Raw genomic sequence first — 13,122 nt, 5'->3', positions numbered from 1 at the left:
GCCAGAAGTGTACAGTTGGGAAGAAATGGATTTTTGGATGAAGATGACAGAGTTCTGACCAAAAGAGGCAACTTGTTCTTGGGAGGAAGAACCCAGGTGGAGAAAAGCAAGCTGAGCCTGCCCACCAGTGAGCGGAAAGACCCCAGCCACTCACTACAGCATGTTCCCCACTTTGTGCACATTCCCATACTGTCTGGACACAGAACAAGAACTGCATTCTGTCTACACAAACCTGCTTTTATTATCATATTGTGCTTATGAGAATTGCTTTGCTATTCCCAGAGGTTTTCCCAGGCAAATAGCATTATTGTTTCTATAAGAACATCTAACTCCACCAACAGCACCATTAGTTCATGTCCTAAGACTCTTTAAAACTGTTTGAAAATTCTCACCTTGCTGTCTCCATCAATACTAAAACATTATATCACAATCCATACCCAATCATATGGCAGCCCCGGTCTGAAAGACCTGCCTTAAGCCAAAGTTTCAAGTTCTTAATAAATTTCAACCTTACCTTTTCCCCTCCAAGTCCTTATCAAAGAAGATAGTTCTCCCCTTGAACTTGGCTTTGTTGAGTCAACAGGTATGCTGGTGATATTTGAGAATCCAGCATTTGACATGCTGATACCCATGGGACATTAGAACCAGGAGCAATAATCACTACTTTAATGGATGAAAATGGAATATTTTACAAAGTAATGTGGTGCTTTACAATTTACAAAACATTTTCCCACATATACAAGTACTTCAAAAAGTCTGTAGAAAATGGAATTAAGAGATATGTTTCTTTTGGTGAGAAAAAAATTAAGTACATGTATAGTTTTTTCAAAGCATGCCTTTTTCCATGAACTTTCTGAAGACTTCTTGTATTCTTCCACTAGGCTCACTGAGCACTGTGAGACATAAATGGGTAAATACTAGGATCATGACCACTTCTCGTATTGAGAACACAACCCAAAGGGGTGAGTGATTCATTTGACATTGAACAGCCAATGAAAAATCACAGTAGAATCTTTGGCAGGTCTCATGATTTCAAATGTTGATGGCAACCCAGTAGATTTCATAAGTGCAATATTTAGTACTTAACCAGGAGATTAAGCGTTTTCCTAAATTGTAAAGAACCAAGACATATGACCTTGCTAGGGCTGCTGTAACGAAATGCCATACACTGGATGGCTCAGAACAACAGAAAGGGGTTGTCTCCCAGTTCTGCAGACTGGAAGTTCATGATCACGGTGTTGGCTGGTTGGTTCCTTTTGAGGCTGTGAGGGAGAATCCACCCCTAGTCTCTCCCCTAGCTTCTGGGTTTGGTTAGAAGCTTTTGCTGTTCCTTGCCTTCTGCTACGTTAACCTTATTTCTGCCTTCTTCTTCACATAGTATTCCCCTGTGGGTGTATCTGCACCGATATTTCCCCTTCTCATTAGGACACTGGTTCTGTTGGATGGGCCCACCCTACCTGGAGTGACCTCATTTTACCTTAACTAAGTACATCTACAATGCCAATTTCAAAATAATTACAATTTCCAAATAAGAAATTCTGAAGTACTGGGTTAGGGCTTTTTTTTTTTTTTTTTTAAGACTTATTTTATTTATTTGAAAGTCAGAACTAGAAGGAGACAGGGAGAGACAGAGACAGAGGGAGAAATCTTCCATCTGCTGATTCACTCCCCAGATGGCTACAAAACCAAGTCTGTGCCAAGCTGAAGTCAGGAGCTTCTTCCAGATCTTCCACGTGGGTGGCAGGGGCCCCAGCACTCGGGCCATCTTCTGATGCTTTCTCAGGCACCTTAGCAGGGAGCTGGATCAGGAATGGAACAGCCTGTGCCTCAGGCAGTGGCTTAATATGCTCTGCAACACCAGCCCCTGGAGTTAGAATTCTGAACATAAGAATTTGAGGAGGATATAGTTCAACCTGTAATACTGTGATACAAAAACTTTTTCCAACACTGCAAGTTCCATAGTTCGTAATTGATGCTCATACTCTGGTAACTCCTCCAATGACTGTAAAAGCCAGAGTTGAGCTGATCTGAAGCCAGGAGCTTCTCCCGGGTCTTCCACGTGGGTGCAGGGGTCCAAGCACTTGGGCCATCCTCTAATGCTTTCCCATAGCAGAGAGCTGGATCTAAAGTGGAGCAGCTGGGAGTTGAACTGGTGCCCATATGGGATGCCAGCCCTACAGGCCAGGGCTTTAGCCCACTGCGCCACAGCACTGGCCCGAATTGAATGTATTTTACCTTGTGAAATGGACATGAACCTCTGGGGTGGGGATAGGAAGCTACATTTTGGACGTGGTCTGTTTCTCAAGAGTTCATGTGTTAGAAGCTTGGCCCCAGCTCGCGCCATAGTTCACTGGGCTAATCCTCCACCTGCAGTGCCGGTATCCCGGGTTCTAGTCCCAGTTGGGGTGCCGGATTCTGTCCCGGTTGCCCCTCTTCCAGTCCAGCTCTCTGCTGTGGCCCGGGAGTGCAGTGGAAGATGACCCAGGTCTTTGGGCCCTGCACTGCATGGGAGACCAGGAGGAAGCACCTGGCTCCTGGCTTCGGATCGGTGCAGCCTGTCAAAAAAAAAAAAAAAAAGAAGAAGAAGAAGAAGAAGAAGAAGAAGCTTGGCCCCCAGGGTGGTGATGTTGGGAGGTGGTGGAGCCTGAAGTGGGTGGAGCCTGGTGGAAGGTGATTGCATCATTGGAGGCGCTGCTCTTGGAAAGAATTAATCCAATTCTCCTGGGACCTCAGTTAGTTCTCATGAGGATGGCTTGTCCTAAAAGAGCAAGACTGTTCCTTCTCCATCTCTGGCTTCCTGTCTCATGTGTGCCTTCTCCTTCTCCCATGAGCTCCCAGCACAAAGCCACCCAGCATGATATGGCACAGCCAGGGGCACGCTTTCAAGAACCTGCACCATGTTGTCTGGACTTTCAGCCTCCAACACGGGGAGCTAAACAAACCTCTTCTCTTTATTAGTATCTAGCTTCAGGTCTTTTTGTATAGCAATAGAAAGCAGACAGACTAATACATATATTTTCCATGTACAATAAAAATTTCACATTACCTGTATACACATTGTGCACACATATATGAAACCAACAATTTGTGCACTAAAACTATTTACCCTTACTACCAACAATGCCCTCCAAGTATTCTGTTTCATTTGTTTAAAAGGTTAGTTGTGCACCAGCAAATAGGTTTTACAAGCCACGGACAAATACAAGTTGGAAAAAAAGCCTGACCTAGTGCTCAGGAGTGAAACTGCTAAGTCCTAATATATGCATGGTGAGCTTTATACCAAAAGTGGTTATACCAATTTACACCCCCACCAGGAATGTGCGAGGCCCTGTATCACATCCTCTCCTGTATTTGGTGTTGTCAGTGTTCTTTCTTTCTTTTTTTTTTTTTAAGATTTTTGTTTTATTTTATTGAAAGGCAGAGTTACAAAGAGGCAGAGGCGGGGGGGGGGGGGGCTAAGGGGAAGAGGTCTTCCATCTGCTGGTTCACTCCCCAGATGGCTGCACCAATCTGAAGCCAGGAGCCTGGAGCTTCTTCCGGATCTCCCACGTGGGTGCAGGGGCCCAAGGACTTAGCCATCTTCCACTGCTTTCCCAGGCCATAGCAGAGAGTCAGCATTCTTAAAAGAACAGCTCACTGGTGTTTGCACTAGCAGTTCCCTGAGGCCTAATTAGCTTAGATAGCTTTTGGATTATTTACTTGCCCCCTTTGTGAAATGCCTTTTCCTGTCTTTTGCCCATTTTTCTTTTGAGTGTTTTTACAAGGGAGGAAGAATTCGCATCACATTCAGTAGGATTGCACATTCCACTCAGGGCTGAAATGAGAAGATCATTCCTTTGGGAATGGGCTAGGAGTCAAGGAAATTGATCTGATCTGAGAGGGTGTGGGGGGGACACTGTGGCCTTATCCTCCTGTTTTGCTGTGGAAGCCTTCTGTTTCCCCTAGTCAAGAAGAGACCTGCGCCAGGGATTCTTCCCTCTCTCAGCAAGGCCTGCCACCCTTTTCTGTCTTTCATGAAGGCGTATTAGCTGCTGAAGACAGTCTGAGGTTGGAGGTGGGGACGGGGATGGTCAAGCTTTCTCGTTGACACTGCCTAAGGAACAGAAGCCTCCCTCCCTATTCCCTAGCTCATTTCTTTTTTACCTCTATTCAGTATCTTTTGTTTTTTCTTAGAGAGAGGGAGAGAGAGAGAAAGCATTCCAATTCATTGTTCTACTCCCCAGATGCCCCTGATGGACATTACTGGGCTGAACTTGGAAGTCAAAATCAAAATCCAAGTCTCCCAGGTGAGTGTCAGGTACCCAATCACTTGAGCCTCATTGCTGCTTCCCCAGGTCTGCATTATAGGAAGCTGGAATCAGGAGCCAGAGCCAGGAATCAAACCAAGGAACTCTGAAATGATATACTGACATCTTAACCAGCATCTTAACTGGTAGGCCAAACACCTCCCCCTCAACTGACTGTCTCACTCTTCTGCTCTGGTATTATAGACTCCTATATATGCTAGAGGCTTCTTTTTTAAAAGATTTATTTATTTGAAAGGCAGAGTTTACAGAGAGAGAGAGAGAGAGAGAGAGAGAGAGAGAGAGAGAGAGAGAGATCTTTCATCCCTTAGTTCACTCTCCAAATGGCCACAATGGCTGGAGCTGGGCCCATCCAAAGCCAAGAGCCAGAACCTTCTGGGCTCAAGGACTTGGCCCATCTTCCACTATTTTTCCAGGCACATTAGCAGGGAGCTGGGTTGGAAGTGGCACAGGTGGGAACTCAAAGTGGCACCCATATGGGATGCCAGCACTGCAGGCAGCAGCTTTACCCACTACATCACAGCATCGAGAAGCTTCCTTTGATGTTATTCATGATTTAATCTTGAGCTGCAATTCTGGATCTTTTCTTTCTCAAATCTTATTTTTCTTTGGTATTTAACCCTAGGAGGAAAAAAAACCCTGGTCATTGGATGCTGATAATAATGAACACCCACCAGTGAGCACCTATCATGCCCTAGGCCCAGGTCTATGCAGTGCTGTCCTGTGGCTGTCTCTGAGCCAGGGTGGACCCTGTCTCTCCACGAAAGCACCTCCTAAAGCAAATAAGATTTTCCCATAGTAGCCATGTTCTAGTTGGAGTTTGTGATGTTAACTAAATCAATCATAATATATAGCTACTCAATATTATAAAAATTAAAGGACAAACAGGCTCCTGTAATAATAAAGTTACAACCCAGAACCTGAGGTCAGGTCATGTTTGCCACGTGTCTGATCTGGAGCATGATCTCATCACTGCAAGGCTCACAGCAGCCTCAGTGTTGCTTTGATAACATTGTCCTTAGTAGTGGCCTTGGGCCCTGCCTCCCAGAGCTCCTGCTTCTCAGGTTGGGTTCCTTGGAGCCCTGCTGTTCTGGGGGGAGGGGGGGTAGAACTTTCAAGCTGACATGAAGGCTGTCAGTGTCAGCCCCTAAGACGCCAAAACAATGAGAGCAAGGACCCTGAGCCGGTGGCCAGAGCTCTGGGTGCTCTCTGTTTCAACTAGAGCAGTCTTCTGTTTTCTTTGCTTATAAACACAATCACATGTAAGATTCCTCTTTTATATGCATGCAACTTCCTTTTTAAAAGTGTGAGAGTCACTGGAGCATCTCATCTCAAGGCAAAAGTCCTTAAAACAGATGGGGCTGAAGCTAGAGAGAAAAGGCAAGCGGGCATCTGCCGATGGTTTCCTTTTCCTCAGATGAACATGGAGCTCCCGGGGCAGGCGTTTAGCCTGGCAGTGAGGCGGCCCGCACCCCACATCCCACACCGGGGTGACTGCGCTCCGTTCCCAGCCCTTGCTTCCTGCTAGTGCACACCCTGGGAGGCAGCAGTGAGGGCTCCAGGAGTTGGGTTCCGGCCCTCCACATGGAAGACTTGAGTTCCTTGCTCCTGGTTTTGACCCTTGTAGGCATTTGGTAAGTCAACCAAGTGGAAAAGAGCTCTCTCCATGTGTCTCTCAAAAAAAGAAAGTAAACGCATAGCTCCCAACAATGACACCTTCTTCTTTTCCCCTTCTCTCATTTTTGATGCATGGTCAGAGGTCCAGGAACCCCCACCAGTCGGCATAGTCCTCTAGTTGCTTGTGGTAGCAGACAATGGGCTCTCTCCCCATCATTGCTCCCCTCCTTCACAGTAATGGAGTTTTAGCCCACACATCGCTCCCAACCAGAGACTTCCTTGCGCAGCCTTTCTTAGGATTCAGTGTGGCTAGGACTATGTTCTAACCAACAGACTGGGAGCACAAGTGAAACCTGAAATTCCCACATCATTTGCTTAAAAACAAGTTGTTTGTCAAGAGCTCCTTCCCTCCTGTCCCTTCCCACAGGACACACACTGGCACAGGGATGACCCTGTACCTCCCCTCCCCAGAGCAGACAAAGATGAGTCTGGAATGTGGTAGAGCAGCAAGACAGCAAAGGGCTGGGTCTCTGATGGTGTGTAGCACAGGTGTCTCAGCAGTTGAGGCAGCTCACCTCCGCATGGTTATAAGGCTTGTGACCGATTGCCACATAGATAGTCTGTAAACCCATTCTCTCATAGAATCAGCAGGTCCAATGACTGAGCAAAGTCTCAGAGTCACTGAGATGAGTTTTAGGGTTTGCATGTTTGGGTAGGAGGTAAACATGCTACTTTTGGACTTTTGAGGTCTTGCAATCACTGGATGCTGGGGTTTGGGGTGGGCACATGTTGATACAGAGACTGGGACAGCAGCCTCCTGCTGAGGGTAATTTCTCCCACACTGGGATTTGCAGAGACCACCTGGGTGGAGGAAGGGCAGGGGCAGAAGCCCAGGCCAACCTGACTTTCAGACCCCTGGCAAGCTTCGGGGTCTCTTCTTTGGAGCCTCCTAATCTGGCTCAATCTCTGTTTGCAGGGCAGGATGATGTGCGGAAGGTCTCATTGTGATTTAGTGGCAATGCTGGGCCTAGAACCCAGACATCCTGCCTGATATTCTCATGTTTGTCCTGATTTGCCCCAGATGGTCCCCAGTGGGATGAGGTTTCTGGACCCCTGAGCTGGAGTAGAAGCTGTGTCTCTGAACCACAACAAAATGGTTGATCACATTTTACAATTCAGCATGTCAGCCACACTTGCAGAACAGGGAATAGCAGAGTCTTTGGATCTTGGTCCCTTGTCTGTCCTCATGCCACAGTTCAGATTCCTGCTGGGTCACTGTCCTTCTCTGAGTGGCCACTTTGTGCACCTTCCAGCACACTCTGCCCGCAGCAGACTCAGCTCTCCAGCTGAACCTACTCTTTGCCTTGTCTGGACACAACGTGGAAACAGAGTGGGCAGGAACCCCTTGAATGTCAGCCCATAAAATGCCATGACAGATTGGACAGATGGCTTGGAAGCACCATCTTGTGAAGTCCAGGACAAATGAGATACAAGCCTATGGCTCAATATCTGAAAAAGATCACTACCTCTACCATAGACTGTTAGAGCCACATTGTCAAAACAAATGACTGCAGGGAAGGGCAGAATTCTCCTTAGAAAGCAAACCGCCACAGTCCATGCATTTCTCCATCCACACCTCTCTGGTTGAAAAGAAACAAGAAATCTATCATGGAGTTGCACTTGGGTGCTGTTTGAGAACAAGCAGGGGTGCCTGTGCTGTGGGGCAGCCCCAGCCTGCCGCGCTGGCATCCCATATGGGAGCCAGTTCGAGTCCCAGCTGCTCCTCTTCTGATCCAGCTCTCTGCTATGGCCTAGGAAAGGAGTAGAAGGTGGCCCAACTCCTTGGGCCCCTGCGCTCATGTGGAGACCCGGAGGAAGCTCCTGGCTCCTGGCTTCGGATCAGCTCATCTCTGGCCGTTGTAGTAATTTGGGGAGTGAACCAGCGAAATAGAAGACTTCTCTCTCTGGCTCTACCTCTGTAACTCTGTCCCTTCAAATAAATAAAATAATTCTTTAAAAAAAAATAAGCAGGAATCTCCCATTCTTCCACTGCCTTCTCACGTTCTATTCCTTTTCCCCTTCCTCTTTCTTTTAAAATTCAGATCATTTAGCAGATAAGGGTCACAGATAAAAATAAATCCTCATTCTGAGCTACCTATGATGTCAATATCGTATGCTCAGAGCTCCAGAGTCAACACTCCAGGCCTGCAGACTCGTACATGCAGAATAAAACCCCAACTCACAAGCAGCCCCTGGAAGTTGCGCTGGCCAGGCCCGCAGCCTGACCTTTTCCTGGGGATGTACAGCCAGATTGCTGTTGTCCTTCTGTATCACCTTCCATTCAAAGAAGTCACTGGGATGTGGTGGCAAGCACAGGATGCTAACAGTTCCCTGCACAGGTGAGTATTCCTAACTGTTTCTAATAGAAAGAAAGTGAGGGTTAACGAAAGGAGGCAACAAGACTGAGTGGCGACGTTTCCAGCCAAGTTGTGAGAAAAACCGGGAAGCACACATTTATCTGCTTTTCTGTATCCATCAAAAGGTGACCAACATGCAGAGGGTTAAACTTGTGGGGGAAATAAATTCTGTGGTGTCGACTCAGGACAGAACACATTGGGAAGGCATAATAGAAAAACAGTGCTCTCACTACACTGCGTAACTCCTGCAAATTTGTGGATTTGGGTTAACCAAGGTTGGAATTCCAGAACTCAAGTTACCCAAGTGTGGCGGGCAGGGGAAATTTCTGTTGGCTGGAGGGGAAATCTTCAATGTCAGCATTTGTTTCCATCTGCACTCCACATTTTCATCCAATATGTAAGAAACTTTCTTTCCATTCTCCTATTGATAAGGGGCCCGAGACCTGGCACAGAGGAAGAAGTCTGTATCCACTCGGCTCTCAGTGGAGCCACCAGTCATGCAGAACACCAACTGTGTCCATGCCCATCAGTTCCTACCCCTGACACCAAAAGACAGGGGACACTTCAGGCTGCAAGATTGCACTGCAGGGGCCAGCGCTGTGGCACAGCGAGTAAAGCCATTGCCTGCAGTACTGGAATTCCAGACGGGTGCCAGTTGAGGGCCTGGCTGCTTCACTTCTGATCTAGGTATCTGCAAGGGCAGTAGAGGATGGCCCAAGAGCTTGGGCCCCTGCACCCTCTGGGAGATCCAGAGGAGGCTCCTGGCTCCCAGCTTTGGATTGGCACAGCTCCAGCTGTTGAGGCCATTTGGGGAGTGAAGCAGCGGGATGGGAGACTTATCTCTGTCTCTGCCTCTCTGCCTTTCAAATAAAGAAATAAATCTTTAAAAAAAAAAAAAAGATCGCACTTTACATTTATCACTTTACCACAAGCTGCCGTGAGTCCCCAGCTGGCTGGGTTAAAATGCTCCTTCTCCCCTGTGAGTTGGAAGCCCCTTGAGAGTACAGACTTATTTCTTCTGCAGCTCCCATGGTGCAATGTGTTGGTTATTCTATCAGTAGGAGATCAGCTGGGGAAGCAGAACCATGTGTAAAAATTACACGTTACAGTTGGATTAGATGCTCATGGGAGAAGCTAGGGAGGGAAGGGTACATGATGGAGAATTAGAGAATCAGTTACTGTGTTGTCTCCTGAAGCACTGGTGTGAGGACCAAAGTGTGCTGAGAGATACAGGCAGCCAGGCCCATTCAGTTCCTGGACTGGGGCTGTGGCATTAGAGATGCTGAAATTCTACAGGAAACTATTGCCTTTGCAAATGGTGGTGGGCCTGGGGCAACTGTTGGTCATGGGAAGAATTGTTATGCATGGAATGGGAAAGAGCAGGGGCATGGGTCAGGTCACTGATGCAATGGTTAAGAAGCCACTTGGGATACCCACCTCCCATATTGGAGTGCATGCTTCAAGTCCAAGCTCTGCTTCTGAATCCAGCTACCTGCTAATGCATACCCTAGCTCAAGCACTTGAGTCTCTGCCAACTAGGTGGGAGAACTAGATTGAGTTCCAGGCTCCTGACTTCAGCCTGGATCAGCCGTGGCTGATCTCTCTCTCTCTCTCTCTCTAACTCTGCCTTGGAAATAAATAAATAAATCTTTAAAAAAAAAAAAAAGCACCTTCTCAACTTCCAAATAAATATGTTAAGAAAAGGAACAAGGACAGATTGGAACCCACCAGCACCCTGCATCTGCCTACCACCACATCAAACCAAAGTGGTCTTCAGAGAGAAGTGCCTATTGTTTACTTCCATCTTCCAAATCCTATGCATATTTCTCTTTTGGCCAACTTTAACCCAGAAGTGTGCAGAGAAGGGGCTTCTGGGAAATAGTTCCAAGTAAGCAAATCCATACAGCATGGTACAAAATCAGTACAGGTATGTGATGGTGGCTCATAACTCACCCCGGGTGGTTTTTTTTTTTTTTTTTTTTTTTTTTCAGATAGAGTTAGTGAGAGAGAGAGAGACAGAGAGAAAGGTCTTCCTTCTGTTGGTTCACTCCCCAAATGGCCACTACAGCCGGAGCTATGCCGATCCGAAGCCAGGAACCAGGTGCTTCCTCCTGGTCTCCCACGTGGGTGCAAGCACCCAAGCACCTGGGCCATCCTCCATTGCCCTCCTGGGCCACAGCAGAGAGCTGGACTGGAAGAGGAGCAGCTGGGACCAGAACCAGCGCCCATGTGGGATGCCGGCGCCTCAGGCAGAGGATTAACCAAGTGAGCCATGGCGCTGGCCCCAGGTGGTTTTCAACATCATGGGAAAAGCCTTATCTAGAATCAGAAGACCTCAGACTTCCAGTCATAGTTCTGCCTCTAGAATTGTCTTGGCTGAGCTATTGACCTCTCTGCACCTCAGAAAATAATGGCATATCACCTCCTAGACAGTTTGTGCAGACATAAGGGAGTTTAAATATTAGCAGTGAGCTTCCATAGCTTCCATGGAAAAGTTCTAGAAAACACTAGCTTCTGCAACATGATTTCTCTGCAATTTTCCTACTGTGCATTTAAAGCATGTCTATTTAGAGCTGAGTCTCCTGGCTAGAGCATGGTTTGAAATTAAGAAATTCCAGCTATTTTTTTCTCTAAGTATAATCTTGGTATGCTATGAAATTTGGGGCAAGTCATTAAACCATTTGCTGTCAACATTTCCTGTATAGAGAATGGGAATAATAACATTCTAACAACAGTAATTGCCCACTAGCTAAATCCTTGAAAAAAATAAAGCCCCCGGGGTTTGTTGCGTCAGGCCAGGCAGAGCTGTAGCCAGCTCACCAGAGCAGTGCTCGCCAGGACTTCCAGGGCTTGCCTGGGTCACCTCCTTGGGGTGACACTTAGGGTGATGCGGAACACACTACGGCAACTCTTTTTTTTTTAATTCAATTTTATTATCAAGAAGATGCTTTTTTTTTTTTAAAGATTTATTTATTTATTTACAAGGCAGAGTTACAGAGAGAGAGAGAGAGAGAGAGTTAAGAAGAGACAGATAGATCTTCCCTCTGCTGGTGCACTTCCCAAATGGCCACGATAGCTGCAGCTGGGCTGAGCCAAAGCCAGGAGCCAGCAGCTTCCTTCAGGTCCCCCACGTGGGTGTAGGGGCCCAAGCACTTGGGCCATCTTCACTGCTTTCCCAGGCCATAGCAGAGAGCTGGATCAGAAGAAGAGCATCTGGGACTAGAACCAGTGCCCATATGGGATGCCGGCACTGCAGGTGGAAGTTTAACCTTCTAAGCCACAGCACTGGGCCCACTATGCTAATTCTTGCCCCGTTGCACCTGAGTTGACGCTACAGGGTTTGCTTCCCTTTATGACTTCCCATCAAATACAGAAAAGCAATCTGTTTCCTGATTCTACTCTAATCTTTTGCAGAGCAGTAAAGAGGGGCCTGCTATACTACATCCAGCAGTGGTGACAGGGAGCTGGGGAAAGATGTGGGAGATGGATTCTCGCCAGAGCTGAGGAAGCAGGGCCGAATCCACGCAGCTTCTCTCCCGCCGGACAACTGCTTTCCACAGAGGAGTGGGGAGTTCTGCAAGCAACCACTTCCCAAGACCAAGGTTATGTGTGTGTCTCCTTAAGTAGAAAGAGGATGACCCAATAGCTCTGAAGAACACAAACTTCAAACACACACACACACACACACACATTGGTAGGGTGAGTTATTTGCACAGCAAACAGGAGTTTGGAAAAGAATGCACAATAATATATCATCTTTTGTTTTTCATCAACAATGCATGCTTTCCCAGGTCCCAGTACTTTCATGCCTGTCCTTGATAATTAATATCTGGGGCACTCTCTCTAGCATCTGGAAGTGTCAACCAGAGCCTAGTAGCAAAGGCAAACACGTCATTTGAACAGAAAGTAATACCTCTTGCCTTCAAAGGTGACAAAGCCCAGAGGAGCGCTTTCCACCTAGACTTGCAGCTGTTAGCCTGTGTGTGTTCATAAAAGGGAAGCCTTGTGCTGCCCTGCACTCATTCCCGGCCACGTCCGCGCCCTGGGGGCGTGCCTGGGCAAGCTGGCCAATGGACAGCGAGTGAGGTCTGAATAGTTATATAGAGAGAACATAGTTTGGTATTTTTAAAACCCAGCATAAAAATAGCAGTAAAAATATTTCATGATAAAAATAATCAGTCCTAAGCCCTCTATTAGTTTACCCCTCTCCAAATTGGAGGGCTTTTATGTGACTTACGGCATTTGGGTCCAATGTCATGTTTGTTATGTTTATATAGTAACCAAAAACGCTGGATAAATATTTATGTAGTTACAAAACTTTTAACAGACCCCAAACTTGGAATAATCCATAAGAAAACAAAACACTCCATTTGGGGCAGTTGTAAATCCCCCATTGTCAACATGACTTGGACATCGAGAAGAAAGGACTAAGCCCAAATGGCTCCCATATGTTTGCTGAGAGCAGGCTTGGGGGTGGGCAGAGTAGAAGGGAGAACAGAGGAGGGGACTGCCAGATTGCACCAGGGTCCTGGACCCGCCGGCTGCTAAGGTGCTGAGCATCGTTTTGCGTTTGTCAGCTGTTGCCCGGGGACGCCTGCGAGATAAATGAATAATGGACTCTGCAAGGCTCTTCTTACACTAAACAATTCAGTGCATATGGTTCTGGCCAGTTCTCCAGCTCAGCCTATCTTTTGGTCACCCTGGAAGTACATTTGTTCTTTAGGCCATAAAAGAGAATGGTACACCTTCTAGGAGAGAGTTGAGGCCAACAACTCCGAGAGCCT

The 13,122-nt window shown here is 47.0% G+C and overlaps 1 long non-coding RNA gene across 1 annotated transcript in view; it reads right to left on the bottom strand.

The window, feature by feature from the left end:
• Positions 1–4,577: 4,577 nt before the first annotated feature.
• LOC133773753 (uncharacterized) overlaps positions 4,578–13,122 on the bottom strand; it is a 57,164-nt gene continuing 48,619 nt past the window's right edge. The window contains exon 3 of the long non-coding RNA XR_009867965.1: positions 4,578–4,925. This is a non-coding gene — a long non-coding RNA (uncharacterized LOC133773753). The remainder of the gene's footprint in view (positions 4,926–13,122) is intronic.

This window comes from Lepus europaeus, chromosome 14, assembly GCF_033115175.1.
Source record: "Lepus europaeus isolate LE1 chromosome 14, mLepTim1.pri, whole genome shotgun sequence".
Lineage (NCBI taxonomy): Eukaryota > Metazoa > Chordata > Mammalia > Lagomorpha > Leporidae > Lepus > Lepus europaeus.
Note: the sequence above shows the minus strand (reverse complement) of the source record. Positions and strands in the feature narration are given on the sequence as shown.